Source organism: Symphalangus syndactylus, chromosome 5 (genome assembly GCF_028878055.3).
Source record: "Symphalangus syndactylus isolate Jambi chromosome 5, NHGRI_mSymSyn1-v2.1_pri, whole genome shotgun sequence".
Taxonomy (NCBI): domain Eukaryota; kingdom Metazoa; phylum Chordata; class Mammalia; order Primates; family Hylobatidae; genus Symphalangus; species Symphalangus syndactylus.
This window is the reverse complement of record NC_072427.2, coordinates 100,954,906-100,963,083: the sequence shown is the minus strand read 5'-3', so window position 1 is coordinate 100,963,083 and position 8,178 is coordinate 100,954,906. Positions and strand designations below refer to the sequence as shown.

Sequence of the window (8,178 nt, the reverse complement as noted above, 5' to 3'; positions counted from 1 at the left end):
TTCATTTTTAGTTCTGAATATCAGCACTCATAGCCCTTTTCCCTATTTTCTGACTTACCCTAATACAACTCCATATCGTACAAAGCTTCATAGTCCTGTATATTCATGTGGTGAACATTTGTGTGGCTATTTGCAGCCGATGGATTAGTATCAATAAATTGAGAGTATTCTTCAAAGGTCCTGAGATTGAATACGAAAAAATGACCTGTAAGAATTAAGTCATCCATATGTAGCACAGATGGACTAATTACCAAGGGAGATGGCATATATCTGGATCATAAAAGACTTATAAGGCAAATTAAAGGCATGTATTCTCATCAAAGTACCTTCTGATTGCTTTATTTCCTGGAATACTCTATTATCAGTGTCAGGGTTCTCCAGAGAAACAAAATCAATAGGATGTATGTAAATTTCCTATATGGAATATGGTTTGGTTATGTAGGAAATGCAGAAGGATGAGTGAGTGGAATTACATGTGAGGAATTGGCTCCCATGATTATGAAAGTGGGCAAGTTCAAAGATCTGGAGGTGAGTCAGCAAGCTTGGCTAGAGACCTACCCTGGCAGGCTCAAGACTGACGAGGAGCTGATGTCCCAGTTTGAAGGTAGCCAGGCAGCAAGAATTCTCTTACTTAGGGGACAGTAGCCTTTTTGTTTTATTCAGGCCTTCGAATGGTTGGATGAGGCCTGCCCACACTGGAAAGGGCAATCTGTTTTATTTGGTCTGCCTGTTTAAATGCCAGTGTCACTCACCAACACCCCCAAGAAACACCCACAATAATGTTTGACCGAATACCTGGGGACCCCGTGGCCCAGTCAAGTTGACACATGAAATTAAGGTACCACAGATATCCTGTTGTCAGAAACTCCGTATAGCACTTAAAATTCCTGGTTTCATACTTGGTAGAGAAAGTTAGTTACTGCTCATCATTTGTTTAATTCTACACCTGGCCATAACTTAAGATTAATTAGAACAAAGTTTAATTAGAACGAAAGATGTAATTAGATGTAAATTCTTGCATCAAGTGGTTGCTTTGTGCTAGGCACAGGTTAGGACTGCAAAGATGACTACAAATGGCTGATTACTACAACGGGCATTGTAGTAATTTTATTTTTATTTTTATTTTTATTTTTTGAAATGGAGTTTTGCTCTTGTTGCCCCGGCTGGAGTGCAATGGCGTTATCTTGGCTCACTGCAACCTCTGCCTCCCAGTTCAGGTGAGTCTCCTGCCTCAGCTTCCCTAGTAGCTGTGATTACAGGCACTTGCCACCATGCCCAGCTATTATTTTGTATTTTTAGTGGAGACAGGGTTTCATCATATTGGTCAGGCTGGTCTTGAACTCCTGACCTCAGGCGATCCACCCGCCTTGGCCCACCAAAGTGTTGGGATTATAGACGTGAGCCACTGCACCTGGCAGGACGTTGGTTTAGAAGCAGCTTTATTAAGTGGATTTTACCTGAAAGTTTCTTCCTATACTTTTAGTCCTTGTCAGAGATGTGGTTTATTTTCTCCTGTGATTGCACTTTTAAAGTTGGAATCCTATGAATGCCATCAGCACTACTATGTGGAATATGGTTTGGTTATGTAGGAAATGCAGAAGACTGAGTGAGTGGAATTACTCAAAAGTGGATCAGAAAGCAGCTATGGTCACAGACATCAGCCTCAGTGGGGCAACAGGAGTTGGAAGGAGTAAACTGAAGGAAAAAATCAGTAGAATACTGGATGGAGCAGACAGAGTGAGACTGAATGGGAGAAGGGTGAGATGGGCTGAGATAGCTGGTCACATTCAGCTCTAAATTCTTTTTTTTTTTTTTTTTTTTTTAAGACGGGGTCTCGCTCTGTCTCCCAGGCTGGAGTGCAGTGGCGTGATCTCGGCTCACTGCAAGCTCCGCCTCCCGGGTTCACGCCATTCTCCTGCCTCAGCCTCCCGAGTAGCTGGGACTACAGGCGCCCGCCACCACGCCAGGCTAATTTTTTTTGTATTTTTAGTAGAGACGGGGTTTCACTGTGGTCTCGATCTCCTGACTTCGTGATCCACCCGCCTCGGCCTCCCAAAGTGCTGGGATTACAGGCGTGAGCCACCGCGCCCGGCCTCTAAATTCTTGAAGAAGTAGTTGAGATTACACCAAGGATGGGGGATAAAAACCAGCCTAGAGCTCAGAGAAGGTGGATGCGGCATGGGAAATAAGAATTGCCATTGCTGAATTCCTTGAGAAAATAAAATGTGAAGAAGAGGCTTGAGGCCTCAAAGACATTGCATGCATGAGTCAGAACAAGCTTGAACTACAAGGAAGATTTGATTAATGAATCAAATATTAATGCCACATTTTCTCTTATTTCAAGTGTTTTTTTTCCAACTATCATCTCTGTGCAGAATGTGTTCGCTCTCTGCCATCACCTTATTATTAATCACTCCTATTAACTCTTAGGTCTCAGCCTTGCTGTTACTTCCTCCCCAGAAGTCTCCTTTAACCCCTAAAGACTGGGCTTGGTGCTTTTCCCCTGTGTTCTCATGTCACCCTACTCTAGAGCTATGTCACTGACTTAAATTGCTTTCTGGTAGGGCGCAGTGGCTCACGCCTGTAATCCCAGCACTTTGGGAGGCCGAGGTGGACGGATCACGAGGTCAGGAGTTCGAGACCAGCCTGACCAACATGGTGAAACCTCGTCTCTACTAAAAATACAAAAATTAGCCAGGCATGGTGGTGGGGGCCTGTAGTTCCAGCTACTTGGGAGGCTGAGTCAGGAGAATTGCTTGAACTCAGGAGGCAGAGGTTGTAGCCAGCCGAGATCGCGCCACTGCACTCCAGCCTGGGCGGCAGAATGAGGCTCCGTCTCAAAATAAATAAATAAATTAATTAAAAATAAAAGAAAAAAGAAATTGCTTTCTGACATGTCTGTTTTCCTGAATGAGCTGGGAGCTCCTTAATGACAATAGCTATTTCTTGTTTAAAGTCATATCCCCAGAAACTACAAGCTTAGTAGATATTTGCTGTGTGAAAGAAGGAATGAAAGAATGAATGAGGACTTGATTCCTGTACTCCTAACAACATTTAAGATACTGTGCTGAGTATTCGCTAAGGGGGAATCAGGAAGGGTGAGGTAGAGGTGGTAGTGAAATCAAAAAATTGAACCCTGTTCCTGGCTTCAGAGAACGTGTAGTCTATTAACAATTGTGAATAATGGTGTAATACAAGACACGTGACATAATACAGTACTACAACACAAGACAAGAGAATAGGATTGTCATATTTAGCAAATAAAAATACAGGATACCCAGTTAAATTTGAATTTCAGGTAAGCAACAAATAGTATGTACATATCTCACGGACTATTTGGGAGATACTAATACTAAAAATTATTCATTGCTTATTAAAATTCAAATTTGATTGGATATCCTATATTTTATCAACCCTAAATGAGAAGAACTGGAGCTGTAAGAGACTGCTTTTGTTTTTGTTTTTTCATTTTTTCAGGGATGGAATGGAGGTATTGGAGAAAGGTAAATGATTTGGGAAATGTTTTCTGGAAAAGATAGGAACTGAGTTGAGTTGCAAAGATCACAAGACAAAATGTGAGGAGGTGCAGTTCTGGTAGAAGAAACCTCAGATGAAAAGGTAAGACTGTGGCAGGATCAGAGACTGGCTGACATCTGGTTTGGCCAGAGTGTGAAAGGGTGGTGAGAAACCCAACTAGAGGGTTGGGCAGGGCCTGGTGACTCCATATGTTCCAAAGCCTCAGTCTCCTGGGCACCCTGCCCCCTTCGCCTTGGCCACGCTTTGTGAACAAGCAGAACTAGATCTTTCTGCCTGGGCAAATGTTTCATCCTTACCTAGTTAATTAGGCTTGAACATTAGTCTCTCTCTGGAAGTAGTGAAGAAGAAACACCAGGAGCATTTTGCAAGGGTCACACATTGCTCAATGTTTGCATTTTTTCAAAAACACTGGTGTCAAAACAGCATGTCTAGCAAAGTTGAGGGAAAAGTGAAAACTAATGATGACTTATCAAAACAAGATGTGATGGTGTAGGAAATGCTATTAACTTCTACAGCATTTGTAATTTTCGTCTTTCTCTTCTGTTATAACATATGTTTAGCATTATATAGTAAATATAGAATAAAACAGACACAAATAGCTTATTTGTAATCTAAGAAGAGGGGGAAATGTTTAGATAATAAAGTTGGGCACCTACTATGCTCCAGGTGGCAACATATGTTATTTCTCTTAATCTTCATAACAATACTATAATACTATGGTATATGCTATGATGATTTTAATGTTTATCTTGCTGAATTTCACAATGTTTATTTGCTCATCTGTGATCACTCAACTAGCAATTGGTTATTTTGAAATTCAAATCTGGTTTGACTTCAACATCTATATTGTTGCCATTTACCACACCTATAGATAGGTACTCACAGATCAACAGTAATTATGGTGCAGTTATGGCAGATACACTGTGGGAACAGAGAGGAGGGAGCATCTAATTCTGTCTTGTGGACATCGAGGGTGGCTTTGGAAGAAGATGGTGCTTGAGTGGTGATTGATGAAAATGATCTCATTTTCTAATAAGGTTAATAACAGGCAATGCCTGAAGCAGATTCACAAGTAAGAGAAATATTAATAGTTTTTAAAACACATGTATTTCATCCTAATAAGCTCTCATTAGGTTTCTGTAACCTTTTGTTAAATATTCCACACTGATGACAAACACAAATTCTTTTTTTTTTTTTTTTTTTTTTTTTTTAGATGGAGTTTTGCTCTTGTTGCCCAGGCTGGAGCGCAATGGCACCATCTCGGCTCACTGCAACCTCCACCTCCTGGGTTCAAGTGATTCTCCTGCCTCAGCCTCCTGAGTAGCTGGGATTATAGGTATGCACCACCATGCCCGGCTAATTTTGTATTTTCAGTAGAGACGGGATTTCTCCATGTTGGTCAGACTTGTCTCGAACTCCTGACCTCAGGTGATCCGCCCACCTCGGCCTCTCAAAGTGCTGGGATTATAGGCGTGAGCCACCGCACCTGGCCAACAAACACAAATTCTTATACTTGCTACCACAAACATCATTAGTCATATTTATTAGATGGTCATTATTTATTTAATTAAATAAAATAATTAAATATTCATTAAATCATTAAAACCTTCAGCTACTTATATGATTATAGTTTGGTGCTGATTTTGCAAAGACACTACGCATTCACATAGAAATATGCCTAAAACTTTTTTATAATTCTATAAACTACATGAATGGTTATACAGTTGAGTTGACTAAATTCCTCCCACATAATTATTTCAATTACATAAAATATTACTTACATAACTGGAATGGTATTATAGCTATAAAATACTCAAGTCTGTAATTACATAAAATTAAATTCAGTAAAAAGAAAGGCCTAAAATTTTAGCAACATACACTCTAGAGAAAAGCTGCTGAACAGTTGTGTTCCTGTACGTTTTAAAATACAATTGTAAAAATAAAAACTAAAAACAAAATTTTTCAAAATTTTGCTTTCTCGAAAGACATTAGCCAGATTTTAGTAAAGGCATTGAAGAGTTTGTTTTGCATACACTCCGATGAGATGAACTAATATTGTCATCCCCTTTTAAGCCAAATTTTGTTTGCAAATCATCTCTCCAAGAAGCCCCCTAAACAGATCTTACTTTCCTTTTGGTAATGCTTACTTACGATCTGTTAGCAACTTATTCGTATTGTTACAGGTACTTAGATAGGCATGAGTGGGGCAGGAGAGGGCTCTTCCCTCACCCACTAGGAATGTCCGGGGATGGTTTGACAATTATCAGACTGCCTCTCTAGCAATTAAAATTCAGCAGCCAGTGCCAGGGAGAGACAATCTCCTGATGATCTACAGCTGTTAACATTAAAGTGTTAATTGAATGCAGATGCCAGGGAAAGCAGCCTCCTGGGCATGTACCCTAAGAGACAAGTTGGCGGAGTATGACCTTTTGGGGACACTCCATCGGAAAAAAAGGGAAGGAAGGATCAGAGGGGCTGTGTACAACTTCTTAAACTCACTGTGTGCTCAATTCCCAGCAGTAAGGAGGGCACTGCGCATGCGGGAAGCCTACACTAAGGGAAGAATTATGGGAAAGAGGCAATCCTGTAAAGCCCGAGGATCAAGGTTAAACGCTCTCTTTTTGACTTTCAGGCACCCTCTCGGGTCTTTTACAAGTGAAATTTTTTTCCTGTTTTAAAGCCTTTTAAATAAACTTCCACTCCTGTGCTGAAACTTGCCTTGGTCTTTTTTTCTGCTTTATGCCCCTCAGTCGAATTCTTTCATCTGAGGAGGCAAGAATTGAAGCTGCTGTAGACGCCTGTGGATTCACCACCAGTACGTTGGAGTAACCGCTGGGAACAATAGGTTGCCTTAGAAGCTTTGCAAGTTGTTTTGTTTTTTTGTTTGTTTTTTTGAGACGGGGTCTCACTTTGTTGCCCGGGCTTGTTGCCCAGGCTGGAGTGCAGTGGTGCAATCTCGGCTCTCTGCAACCTCTGCCTCCTGGGCTCAAGTGATCCTCCCACCTCAGCTTCCCGAGTACCTGGGACTACAGGCATGCACCACCACACCCGGCTAATTTTTATTTTTATTTTGCATTTTTAGTAGAGTTGTGGTTTCACCATGTTCCCAGCTGGTCTTGAACTCTTGAGGTGAAGCCACCCGCCCACCTCAGCCTCCCAAAGTGCTGAGATTACAGACGTGAGCCCTTGCGCCTAGCCTTGCAGGTTGTTTTTTGTTGAACAGAAAAAGCTATTCAAAAATGTCCAGGACTCTGTTATTTACTCAGCAAGCTTACAAAGCCATCTCTGATTGACTGATTCTTTGACAATGACTATCTGGATGACACAGGAAGGATGCAATTCTGGCCTTGGAGAGAAAACTTGCAAGGAAAGGAACGTGTTTGAATTTCAGATGTGTTCCTCAATGAATCATGTAAGTTTGCTGTTTATATTCATTAAAGAATACATTTTAAATGAGGATAAAATTACAACTTTCATGCAATATAAAACAAACGTGTATCAGATTTTATTTAACTCAGGAATTAATAAGGTGATAAATAGATGTTGCAAGGAGCTCAAAAGAGAACCACACATTTATGGTTAAATAAGGAATGTAAAATGAATTTACAAACAAACGCAAAACTGGCAAAACTGGTCGATATCCACACAAACCCAATTTGCATTTTCACGGACAGAGATTATTTGCATTCCAATCAATTTTCTCCAAGGTAACTTCTGTGTCTAAAGAGTTGTGAAATAGCCCAATCAGAGGCAAAGGCACAGATAACCCGGACGGATGAGCTAGACAAAGTCTTTCACCTTTTTTCTCTATGTATTCTTTCTTTACCAGGGTGATTTTGGTGTATCTGACACCTTTTCAATGATTAATAAATCAAGATCCAGAAATTAGTGAATAAAATTAAGTATTGGAGGCTGTAGGGGGAAAACATTTCTCTCTACTCTGCATATCCTTTAGCTGGGGCAGACCCCCGCAACAAAAGACTGATTAACGAGGGAAAAACAGACGTTTCGTAACATGTTTATCTTCTGTATACCTGGGAGAAACTTAGAGAAATGAACAAATCTCAAAGACTTGGCTTTGAATTCAGGCTTAAATCCTATCTTCCACTGAAACAAAGACAGAAGGGTGAGGGGAAGGCCAGTTACGGTGAGACGCCCAGGTAAACACAGTAAGCAAAGGTCAAGTTTGTTATGCAGATCTAAGTTGGTGCCTTCTGCACTGAGTCTCTGATGATTTAGTCATCCTTCTCATCCTGGTACAGAGAAGAAGACACAAGTGGAGATTTCCTTTACAGATATAAATTTTTCTTACAAAAGGGTAACTTTTACTCTGTTTTCAGAGCTTCTCCTGTGTCTGCAGTTTCTCAAAATAGTCAGCTCAAAATAATCTTTATGCCAAACAGGCATATTTTCATCTCCTACAGGTCAAAGATATTCACATTCAAGAGTTTGGGAACGAAATTCATTTTGGATAATGATATAAAAATGAAGGTTTCTTTTGAGGGCATGGCATTAACTAATTACAGTTTGACACAAAAACTGAACTGTCATTCTATTTTCTGTACATGGTCCATGAAATACAATATAAGCATTTGGAATGATTTGGGTCAGTTATCCAACTACCAGCAATCTCCCTGTAAC

General features: G+C 40.5%; 1 long non-coding RNA gene across 1 annotated transcript in view; it reads left to right on the top strand.

The window, feature by feature from the left end:
• Nucleotides 1-6,123: 6,123 nt before the first annotated feature.
• The window catches only part of LOC134736839 (uncharacterized), a 95,305-nt gene continuing 93,250 nt past the window's right edge, over nt 6,124-8,178 (top strand). Inside the window, exon 1 of the long non-coding RNA XR_010121205.1 lies at nt 6,124-6,949. This is a non-coding gene — a long non-coding RNA (uncharacterized lncRNA). The remainder of the gene's footprint in view (nt 6,950-8,178) is intronic.